Genomic DNA, 12,429 nt, shown 5'->3' with positions numbered 1-12,429 from the left:
ACCACAAACGTTTGTAGAGATCCTTTTAAGCATATTTCACTGAACATGCAATATTTCTCACTGAAGCCCACTGTAAATACACTAAGGTCTATGTGGGATGAGGATGTAGGGGCAATATTTATCAGAATACCCACATCACAACCACATGTTCTCCATGCTTGCAGCCTCTAAATATGGTTTTAATTGTGCACAACTAAGGTATCAGCCATTTCAATCCTGACCCAGCATGAATGTGCCATATGATCAGCCATCACTACCAGGTACAATCTGAAAGCTGAGGCCACAGAATCTCTGCCTATACAGTTTATATCATGTAGATGCTCTCTGTACAGAGCACCCTGCTTTTTGCACACTCCCTGCTCATGCATACAGAAATTATGAACAGGTATACACATGTACAAAAAGCATGTACTGTGCATGTAACAGGCTGACCACAAGTCTGTAATTGCACTCCACCTCAACCCATCAATTACACATCAGTGATTCTCCATTTAGGGTCTGCAGAACAGTGGGGTCCATGAGCTCTGCAGATGTAGAAAGGCTCTGAGAAAGTTGACAGCATCTGTGCTTGGTTTTGCACTTAATTCTTTTTTTTTTTATTTCTCTGATGACAGAGACTGAGGCCATTTTGACAAGGCTGGGATTATTGAGTAGACTAGCAAAGCTGTAGCCTAGGGGGTGTGATTTTCAGAATATGACGCTGCCGTTCAAAATGATGCTAGTGCCGCAGGAAAAAAAATTATTAAAATATGAGTTATGTATATGCTTTGATTTGTAGAGCAAAGTGGGGGGAGGAAAGTTTATTAAGTGGTCCACTGAGACCCCCAGCAATATTCATGCAGTCTATAGAGGGGAGGGGAGGAATGGCTGAAAACGGCTGTCTTACACAATTTCAGACAGTATGAAAAAGATCAGCATCACTTTTTAAAAAAAACAACAGCAAGCAATTTTGTTTCATATAGTGAAATTCTGCACTTGCCTATTCAGAAGCCAGTCTCACTAATTTCAGTTAGGTTTACCCCAAGGTAAGATCATACAGGATCATATCCCTTGAATACCAATTCTTGACAAAGTCACCTATATAACTTCTCTCCCAACATTGCATTGCCTATAGCTTCAGAGTTTCATCACTGAAATGAGGTCTCACATTCCTTTCAATTAATCTGGTAGAACCATTTCTGAATAATGATAGCACTAATAATGCCATTTAAAATAACGCTAATCATAATATTAGCCATCCGGACTTAGTCATGCTTAGAAAAGACCCATTGGTGTCAATGAAAATTAAGACACTTATGATAAGAGCTTGGGAATGTTCCTTTTGGGGAATACAATTCCCAGAGAGCTCCAGCACATGTGGCCATACACAGTGCTGGCTAGGGGATTCTGGGAGTTGTAATTCAAAAAGGTATCATTTCCAAGCTCTTTTTCATTTCAGGGGCTGTATTTTACGCATGGCTGTGAGCAGCTTCCATCCCACCTTTCTTTAAAAATCAACTTATCTCTTGGTTATGCTGATTCTTTTAAGCCTTCTTCACTTGTAAGGAAAAGCATGGCAACCAGCAGCAATGGGAAACATTTGTGTTTTAGACTACAACTCCCACAGTCCCTGGATTGTGGGAGTTGTAGTCCAAAAACAAAAGCTCCTATCTTGTTGGGGCGATGTGAGATTTTTTTTTCCCCCTTGCTTCTCTGACACAATTCTAAGAATTCCCCAGTGGGTATAGTCCAACAGTGACAGCTGAAAGTCCTAGAAAGTTGTATTCTGTGTCTAGCATCACCTTTGGTACTTTGTCCGCTAAGGTGGCTACTTGCACACCACCAAAAAAAGAGGAAGGAATTACGTCAGCAGAAAATAGGCCAAAAGAGAAATGCACACAATTAACACACATGCACACTCACATATATCTATCTAAAAGATAGATTTAGTGTCACTGTATCTATCTAAAAGATAGATATACGTGAGTGTCCATGTGTGATGTGCCGTCAGGTCACATCGGACCTACAGTGTCACTAATAAGGTTTCCAAAATATGTGAGGTATTTTACAATGCCACCCTCTACCACCCAGTGACTTTCCATGGCTGAGTACAGATTTGAACCCAGTTCTCTTGAGTTCTAGTTTGTCCTTCTGTCCTCTACATCCACTACGGGGTACCCAATTTTATGTACAGGGAGGAAACTTAAAAATAATGGCTACGACTCAAAATAATAATACATCTCACGATAATGGAGAGGATTGTGATGAGGGGCCCTAAGAGCCTGCCTATTTTGTTTGTTTTGCTTGTGGGCAGCAACACAGCCTCCAGCTTCTCTCCCTTCTTCTAGTTCTTTATCTGTAAACTTCAGGGGAACTGGAGAAGCTCGTCAAACAGAGAACATGTTCAGATAGACTGTTCTGTGACTGTCCTGCAAACAGATGACTTTCTTCCATAGAATAGGACACATGGCCCCACACAAGCCCAGAGGAGGTAATTAGGAGAAACACTCTCACTTGGAAGTAAAGCACATGTTTTGTATGGAGAAGGCCTCCGTTTGAATTCCTGGCATCGCCCATTTGGGAAAAGACCAACTTCTTATATCCAAGAAGAGCCATCGTCAGTTTAAACAGTCCCGCTTTCCCCCTATCAGTGCACTCCACATATGTTGGATTCCCATCCACAGCCAGTTTGTCTACAGGAGATCAATATAGACAGTACGGTGATAGATGGACAAAGAAGGTTCCAGCTGAAACTTGCTTGATGTCTTCCCGTTCCAGGTAAGAGCCTCAGTTGAGTGCCACGGCTTTTCCAAGCTTGGTACCTTACCAAGCACATAAGCTGCATTGTACTAGCTCAAAATGATTGATTCACCCAGCACAGTATTATCAGCACTGACTGACAGATCTCTGGAGTTTCAAAGACATACTCCCTTTTCCAAGCCTTACCTGAATACGCTGGGGACAGAACCTGAGGCCTTCTGCATGCAAAACATGTGCTCAATCGCTGAGCCATCGGCCTTATCAGAGGGAATTCTACCATGTGTAGCTTTCTGTGCAGGCCAGGACAGCTAACGTTCTTCTGCCCTGAACCACAAAGGGTGCAGCAGCCCTGTCTCCTTTTGTATCTGGTCATCCTAGGCTTGGCATAAGGCCGTTTTTTTGAGGACCAAGGCTACACGCAATGTCTTTATTCCATCCAGAGCACCAGAGGACAAGCCTTTCAAATACAATTTGCAAGCAAAACTCTGCCATTCCTCTACAGCCAGCACAAGAATTTTTTGCAGCTCTCCCTGCTCAACAGACAGAAGGCGACTGGACTGGATGCTGAAACTTAGTGGGATGCTGATGATAGGAAGCATCCTCTACCACAGTGGTTCTTAACCTTTGTTACTCAGATGCTTTTGAACTGCAACTCCCAGAAACCCTAGCCAGCACAGTTGGTGTTGAAGGCTTCTGGGAGTTGCAGTCCAAAACTCCTGAGTAACCCAAGGTTAAGAACCAGTGCTCTACCACATCTAAAGACATTAGAACAAGGGTTGTAGGACATCCTGTTGAGTAGCACTTGCCTCTGTCCTCCAAGAGAATGGAAGGGCACAGGGATCTTAGAAGAAACACCTGGGAAATTGCTATACCCTGCCCTCAGCATCAGCCACCGGAAGCAGCTGCTTCACTCTGTCTGATCAAAGGGCCAATCCTTTCTATGTTTAATGCAGCTTGGGAACTCTTTGGCCAAGGATCACACTGTATCCGGGTCCACAGGCTGTACCGCATCTAGCACAGTGGTTATCCTTTTCTGGTTCTTCAGGTATTTTGGACTTTGGCTCCCCTCTGTCTCAACTACCAAGGCTCCTAAATCAGTGATTGTGGGAGCTGAAGTCCTCCTCTGCAAGGCTGGAGGTTTATAATCCCTGATCTAGCAACAGCTACTGCAGTATATTATAGCTCCCTCATATACTCTTTCCATTGTTGCAGCCACAACAAAAAAAGAGAGGAAACCCTACAGCGAGCATCAAGCTTGCAACAATATCGGGCCCCAGCGCACTGTAATCGGATTTCCAGCAATGTTGCTGTATCAGTTGTTAATCTCCACCAATGCTGCAAGAGCCATACAAGTCCCCTCCCCGCTACTAAATGGATTGTGTCTCCACACACAGCTTTCTGACAGTTTAACGAAATCAGATTAAAGTTAAACCAAGGTAGTTCTGAACATCCGCCAGGCGTCATCTGCTTTTGAGGCTGCTCATTCAAAGTCTAGCCACTGTTCTCTCTCTCTCCCCCCCCCCCACTGCCACCGCCGCCCCAAATTCCTCACTCTTCTTGTACGTGTGCTGTTCTAGCACCGACTCCAAGATTGGAGACCCATGCTGAGCTGGAAAGGGAACAGACAAAGAGCAAACGCAACCAGGATCTCCTCGTGATGAGCAGTTCAGAGAGAAGCAGCTGAGATGGGCTGGGCATTGCAAAAGAGAGATTCACAAGACTATACTCCCTTATTCTACAGCTCAGTGGATGAGCACGTGTTCAGCATGCAGAAAATCCCAGGTTCGGAGGCCCCATCTTTGATTGCAGCAGGAACGGGGCAAAATACCGCCAGCAGATGACAATTGGAACCCCGCTGCCACGTTCTGTGGCCCGTACCTTGTCCACCCCGCTGCTCACCCTGAATTCTGCTACACGGTAGTATTAAATCCTGCATCTTTGCTCAGTCTAAGGCAATATGCTTCAGGAACACTAGAAATGTGAAAGCTTTCCGAGAGCAGAGAAGGTTTGGGGGAATTGATAGATTTCCTCCCTAGGACAAATGTTTTAATTTTTCCAAGCAGAAAAATTAGAAATCTTGATACACATTCTGCTTAAATATTTTCTCTTTTGGAACAACTGAAATGTTTCTTAATACCAGGAACTGTATGTTATGAATGCCTCTATTTAGTCAATTCTGTCTTATAGTGGCCCTTTTTCAAGTTCCTTTTGAATCCAGATCCACTTTTGAGCCATCACAGTATGCTGGAATTACTCCCCCAGAAGTCCTTTATCTTGTCGTCGTCGTTGTCGTTGTTGTTGTTGTTGTTGTTGTTGTCGTCGTCATCATCATCATCATCATCATCATCATCATCATCATCATCATCATCATTATGTGCCATCAATTCAACTGATTTATGGTGACCCTTTTTTAAGGTTTTCCCGGTACAGAATACTCTAGAGTGGTTTACCATTCCCTTCTTCTGGGGCATCTTGGGATTGTGCAACTTTGCTCAAGGGCACACAGGCTGGCTTTAGTTGCAGGAGAGACCATTAGAAATCGAACTCTCAACCTCTGGTTCCACAGCCAGATATCTAAACCAGTGGTTCTTAACCTTTGTTAGGTGTTTTTGAACTGCAACTCCCAGAAACCCCAACCAGCAGAGCTGATGGTGAAGGCTTCTGGGAGTTGTAGTCCAAAAACATATGAGTAACAAAGGTTAAGAACCAGTGAATTCTAAACCACTGAACTATCCAGCCTGCTGTCTACAGAATTAAAGAACTGTAATGCCTCTACATGCCATAGACATATACATCTTTCAGCCCCAAGATGCATTTCTGCACTTAGTGACTGCTGCCATCTCCCACAGAGGAGCACAATGAGGGTGGCTTCATTGCGTCTCGGTTACAGGGCATATGGAGAAGCACTTTGTAGCTGTCTCTTTTGTATAAGAGATATTCACAATTTTGCTCATACAAAATTAAGGCTTTATATCTTTAGATTTCATACATGTGCCAAACAGTACAGTATCATATGCTAGCTGAGTTATAAATGAAATATCATATGCTTTAAGGCCACGAAATAAGTTTAGGTTGGCATATATAAACTTTAATCTCACTTACAGTTCCAATTAGAGTACAACTCAGATAAACAGTCAATAGATTCATATCTCTGGCACATAGAAATAGTAACTAAGTCGCTTCATAAAGAACAAAAAAAATATTTGCATGTTACAAAATGGTCAGAGGTATACAGTGCGATCAATCAGGAGCAAATCCCATTAAATTCAAAGGGGCTTACACACAGGTAAGAGAATCTATTATTGCAGCCTTAGGAATCTCAGATCAGGTTAAATTATCTGTGAGCTAAAATGTGGAGGGAGTTTGTGAGTGGGCGAGCAGAGGCATTCAGGGAGGTCTGTTTCTGTTTTTTTCTGGGCCAAACGGGGTTCCTCTCAGGGTTTAGTAGTGGGCAAGGACTGTCTTCCCTCTCTTGGACATTATCCAGACATTAGACTGACCTGACACCTGCAATAGAAGCAGGAATCTGGAACAATGTGGGCAGGTGGGCAAGAGCCCACCAGGGAAGACTCCCACCAAGCAGGGTACATAAGAAATCCAGAGGGGTCAGGGGCAGTTGGTGGATGAGATGATGGGAGAGCAATGGACTGGGCAAACATTCCTGAGCGGGGAAAGAAGGATCCAGGGGTAGAGGTTTGTGTTGACTCCAAGCCTTCAGGATGTCATCCTCCACTGCCCGATTGGGTTCCAGGCTATTTGGAGGAGCTCAGCCTGAAAGACTGAACTGAAAACTGTGGGATGTCTCCAATGGGTGTTAAAAGAGGGACAGGTCAAGTTGGCTCTAAATCAGTGATCCCCAACCTTGGGCCTCCAGATGTTCTTGGACTTCAACTCCCAGAAATCCTGGCCAGCAGAGGTGGTCGTGAAGGCTTCTGGGAGTTGTAGTCCAAGAACATCTGGAGGCCCAAGGTTGGGGACCAATGTTCTAAATCACCATTGCTGTCTGTGCAGGGAGCAACAATTCCTGCACTAGTTGTGCTAGTTTGTGTTGGACAAAAAGGAAGGCAAGCTGAGAGTGTATCAACCTTTACTCTATTGGACATTGGGCATTAGCTGATTCCCAGTGTTACACTGGTGGAGGAACACAGCAAGTATGTAATTCCCAATAAACATTGTGTTTGGTGTATAGACAATGGCTCTGAGCTTCCTATTAAGCGATGGGTGACACAGCGGTGAATTTCGTGACCCCCATCCCCACCAAATGAGGCATAGCTCTGTTGTCAATCATGATTTGGGGGGGGTCTCTAGGGGGACAGGCAGGATTTTTCCTGAACAGTGACTGAAGTCCCTGGTGTACTAGTGATTCTCATTCACCAACTGATCAGGCCTCACCCTGCTTAGTTTCCAAAACCAGATGAGATAAGGTGTGCTTGGAGATGTCAAAGATTGAACCTGAGTCCATCTGTGTTAGGACAGTGTAGTATTCTGCTGGCAGGGTGCAGTGGCCTAGGACCTGTCTTGCGAATATCAGAGCAATAATCTCTCTGGAGATCAGTATCAAGGCCAAAAAGAAAAAAAAAGAAAAAGAAGCTGTTTATTATGTAATAGAAATCCATTTGGGATAATGCAGGAAGATAAAGCCAATCTGCTGGAGTGTAGAGGGTGATGGACTAGGGCTCAAGAGACCTAGGGTCAAATCCCTGCTCGGCCATGCGAACTAATTGATGTTTGCCAACTCTAAAAATCACTCCTTGAATACTGCACATACTTTTAAATTTTCTCACATACAATTACAATCACTGTAAGCTGGATGTGACTTGATGACACACAGCAACAACAGGAGGATTTTTAAAAGTACTCCATTTATTTATAGACTCCTCTAGAACTGACTTCCATCCATGCAGGACCCAGTGACTGCCACAACCAGCTTTTTTCTTCCTAACATCAGAAAGCAGCAGAGGGTGACTTGAAAGAAAGAAAGGAGGCCTGAGAGTACAGATCTGCACGTAGATCTAGAAAGAACAAATATGAAAGCACATGGGCTTTCTAAATGTTTATTCCCTGTCCCCATGTCCCATGTACCAATCACTTGCTAAATGCACTGGTACTGTTTCATTACTGCACACAAAACGTGTCTGGCCAGTGAGCCTAGGTACAGTGTTAAGAGTAGCAGAAAACTCACAACTTTTTTGTGAGTTCTCAGCACTGTACTATCCCTGCTTGGGGAGGGCAGGGGAGAGAAGCATTGTGATTTCTTTGCCTATTACCACTTAAACACAGACATAGACAGGAGGTGGTCAGTGACTATTGCCCAAAGAGATAGAAAGAACTGTTCCAGAGAGTCACAAAATAAGAAATATTATTTTTCCTTAGAAAAGTAAACAAACAGTTCTTATGCCTGTGGGTTATTTGGGAAAATGCCACAGAAATGTGGGAAATTGCTCATTTCCCTCTCAAATATATCAGGATCATGAACTGTTTATACAGTTTTTTAAAAAAGAAATAATATTCAAAAAGCCTTTTCAACCCATCCACAAATATTTATACAGATGTATACAATAGATTTAATTATATTTTCCTTTTGGAACAGATCCCAGGGCCAGCAGCATAGGAATTATTGTATTTTTTTCCCAGTTTAATGCTGACTCAGGGCATATATCTAGACTATAAATCTGTATCCAAATCAAATAAGATCTATACCCAACTACGGCTGCTTTACCGATAATTCTGACAATATGTAGCTGCAGTATGAGTGCATGTTTTAAGCAACCAGCTTTACACCAAAACTGTGTTATGATCACCAGCTACTCTATGCAGTGAACATTCACTGTCTACTTGCCTATTTGATGTTAATGGATTGAATTTAGACTTTGACATACTTAAAGTAGACCCAATGAAATCAGCAAAGCTATCATAATCAAAATAATTCTTGCTTATTTCAGTGTGGATTATTCAGTGTAACTGAATAACACAGTGGTGGATTGACTTTGGGTTTTAGTCTGAACTGTACAGGAAGTAGCCATGGTGCCGAACATATTTTGGGGGGCAGATTCAGCACCTTAAACAGCTCCTATAACGGTTAGACTCAAACCCTGAGTGGATTCACCACCTCTGCAAACCTCCATTAATGTAAATCAGTATGATATAGTCGTTGGGATGTTGGAGTGGGACTCAGAAGGCCACAATTGAGTCCCAATAAGACATCAAAAATACAGAGTGGCTTTGGGCCAGTTAGTTTTGACCCCCCCCCCTTTACAGGACGGTGTGAGAACAACCTGGAAAGGAACAGAGCCATTTTATGTTGCCTTGAACTCATTGGAGGAACAACAAGATATAAATGTATGCAATAAATAAGTACAGTTTCTAAGCTGCTCTTTTGCCTTTGCAATGTGGAATTCATATGGTTTGCTGCAGGAAAGCTCTGAAAATGATTTCCAGTAGATCTCTTTCTGGTTCACAACAATTTAACAACAGCAGCAACAAAGCAACCTTTTCTCCTGTACAAAGTTGAGTCTATGCTGAACACTTGGGAAAATCTGAAGAGTATGTGTGAAAGCGTGTGCTCACAATTCAGTTCTCACACCAAACATGAATTCCAGAACATGCTGAGAGACAACTGTTCTCTCGTTCTAAATGTGCCTCTTTTGGCCATAGTTCTAGCTGGCAAGGGACGTGGTGGCGCTGCAAGGGACGTGGTGGCGCTGCAAGGGACGTGGTGGCGCTGCGGGCTAAACCGCAGAAGCCTGTGCTCCATGGTCAGAAGACCAAGCAGTTGTAAGATCGAATCCATGCGACAGAGTGAGCTCCCGTCGCCTGTCCCAGCTCCCGCCAACCTAGCGGTTCGAAAGCATGCAAATGCAAGTAGATAAATAGGGACCACCTCGGTGGGAAGGTAACAGCGTTCCGTGTCTAAGTCGCACTGGCCATGTGACCACGGAAGATTGTCTTCGGACAAACGCTGGCTCTATGGCTTGGAAACGGGGATGAGCACCGCCCCCTAGAGTCGAACACGACTTGACAAAAATTGTCAAGGGGAACCTTTACCTTTACCTTTACCTAGCTGGCAAATTTTGAGGTTCTAGTTCAAAACAAACTAGCTTCAGCAAGCCGGGAGTCTGCCTAACTCTGCTGTCTGGTTCTTAAATGTTAGGGCCCCATGACCAATGCACAATAAATCCAATTCAATAAAATCCATTGCACACCAACAGGCATCATGACTTCCCCTCATAAACATGCTAAAACAAATCTGACTTTTAAAAAAAAATTACATTTTGACAAAGATTCCTAGCCTGTATTCACAAAACATGAATGCCCAGAATTCACTGGGAAATAAAATGACTGTTTGCTGTCCCACATCTGTGGTGCTTTATTCAGGCTGAACTTTTCATGCTCTATTATTTAGATCAGCCATTCTCAGCCTTTATTTGGCCATGGCCATAAACACAAGATGAAAGGAATAGAGGCAGAATCAGAGTTGCATACGTTGCATAACAAACTTTATAAGGTGGTTTATGAAGAACTGCGGCCCCCTTCAAATGTGCCAAGGCCACCCAGGGAGCCATATCACTCCCATTGAGACTGGCTAGTCTATATAATTGAATAGTGCAGCTCCTGTGGCCCTCCAGATGTTGCTGAACAGGTACTCCCATACTCTTTCACTATTTGCTATGTTGGTAAGACTGATGGGAACTCTAGACGAAAAAACAAAAACAAAACAAACCCACTGGAGGCCATTATTCCTCATGCCCGTCCCCAAGAGAAGATCCACTAGAAATAACACATCTATATTCCAGTGGCTCAGGTTCCCCATGATAATATCTGTTTGAATCAAACATACAAATTGTTGCTGGTTTAGACTTTAACTCCCATAGTCAGCGTGGCAGCTGTAATGGCTGTGGCATTCTGGAAGCCGTAGTCCCAAACAAACAATATTTTCCATTTCTTGTTCAACAATCACAGAGAAGGCCAAGTTCTGGATGCCACAAGTGGGCAGGCCACTTCTGGGTAGAAGCAGAAGGACTGCTGAGTACAGTTATTTTTTAAATCTAGTGTAAATTGCATGCTACCCACTCCAGCCAGCTTCAGGACAGCACCAAGCTTCCTTGGCTACCTACCCGGGCCGACATTGCCCGGTAGGCCCTGCTGGTACCGATTTCCAGACTGCCCCGTCCCATCATTTCCCTCCAGTCATGACCCATGAACTCATGAAGCAGCACTGGTAAGGAAGTTGACCCCAGTTTTAAACCACCCATCGTGCCTACAAACATTCAAGGCATATCACTTTTGGTTACTGAGAGATATTAAAATGGTGGGCAACCTCTCAGATTCAGCTCCTGTTCATCAAGGTAAAACTACAGCGAGAAAAGAGAGGATGCAAGGGGCTCACTGGCACGGGAAATAGCCCCTATGAAGGATATTTGGTCAAGGGACTAATTCCCCTCAACAGTCTCTATGGCTGCAGTATACTCTGCTCTTCTCTCAGCAGATTAATGACAAAACTTAACTGAGGTAACATAACTGAGTAATACACTGGCTCTATTTAATAATGTGAAGTCAGCCTCAACTACAATGAAGCAAAAAATTGGTCACCATTGACTTGTCATAACTATATGCTGTCTTTCCACCAAGACGTTCAGGATGGGATAAGTGGGTTTTATTCCATTTTATCTTTTTAATAATCCAGAAAGATAGAGTTATTCTGGGAAACTATGAATGAATCAGCGCTGTTCCACTTTGACTTCCCAAACAGGAATTTAGACAGATTCTTTCTCAAAAAGCATATTCTGCAGGAGCAACTAGCCATAGACATACACTGACACCATGTCTAATTGGAGCATTGTTCCTGTGCTTTGCACTTTGTTACACAAAACACTAACAACAACAATGACAACAACAACAACAACAGCTTCTGCCACCAGATCAACATGACCTAGGCTTCTAAGGAATGTCACCACAGCATACACTATTCATAAGAAGATCTGTGCTGGACCAGACCATAGGCCTACCAAATTTAGCATCCTGTTTCCTCACAGTGCCTATCTATACAAAGCCCACAAGGAGGGCTTAAGTACCAAAATACTCTGCTTCTCAGCAAAAACACTGCCTTTGATGCTAGAGATAATATATTACCATCATGACTAGTAGGCACCAAAACTTTTATTTTCTGTTATTTTGTCTAATCCTCTTTTAAAGATTATATTATATTATATTATATTATATTATATTATATTATATTATATTATATTATATTATATTATATTATATTATATTATATGCTGCCTTTCTGTCCATAGGAGACTCGAGGCAGCTCACAACAGATAAAACTGCTCTTCAGGATGGTAACCACCATATATATTGTGGTATGAAAGTCCACTCTGCTTTGCTGTACAGTCTAGTCCATCATCCTGTTCTCACGATAATCAGCCAGATGCCTCTAGGACGCCCAAATAGAAGGCATAAAAAGAATGAAGTCAATTGTTATGTACTGTCAAGTCACTTCTAACTTATGGTGGCCCTAGTAATAGTTTGCAAGGTACATGAGGTTTACCACTCCCAAGACCACCAGCCAGCTTCCATGATTGAATGGGGATTTGAACTCAAGTCCTCTATTGACTTCAGTACACTGACTCTCTTTAAGAATGCAATAGCCTTTGACTGCTATGGCTGCCCAGTCACTGGCATTCAGAGACA

At 43.1% G+C, this 12,429-nt stretch overlaps 1 protein-coding gene across 2 annotated transcripts in view; it reads right to left on the bottom strand.

Annotated features, from left to right (window-relative positions):
- Window positions 1-12,429, bottom strand: part of LRRC4B (leucine rich repeat containing 4B) — a 127,742-nt gene that overhangs the window by 44,493 nt on the left and 70,820 nt on the right. The gene's annotated exons all lie outside the window — the stretch shown is intronic.

This window comes from Pogona vitticeps, chromosome 6, assembly GCF_051106095.1.
Source record: "Pogona vitticeps strain Pit_001003342236 chromosome 6, PviZW2.1, whole genome shotgun sequence".
Classification (NCBI taxonomy): domain Eukaryota; kingdom Metazoa; phylum Chordata; class Lepidosauria; order Squamata; family Agamidae; genus Pogona; species Pogona vitticeps.
This window is presented reverse-complemented; position numbering and strand designations above follow the sequence as displayed.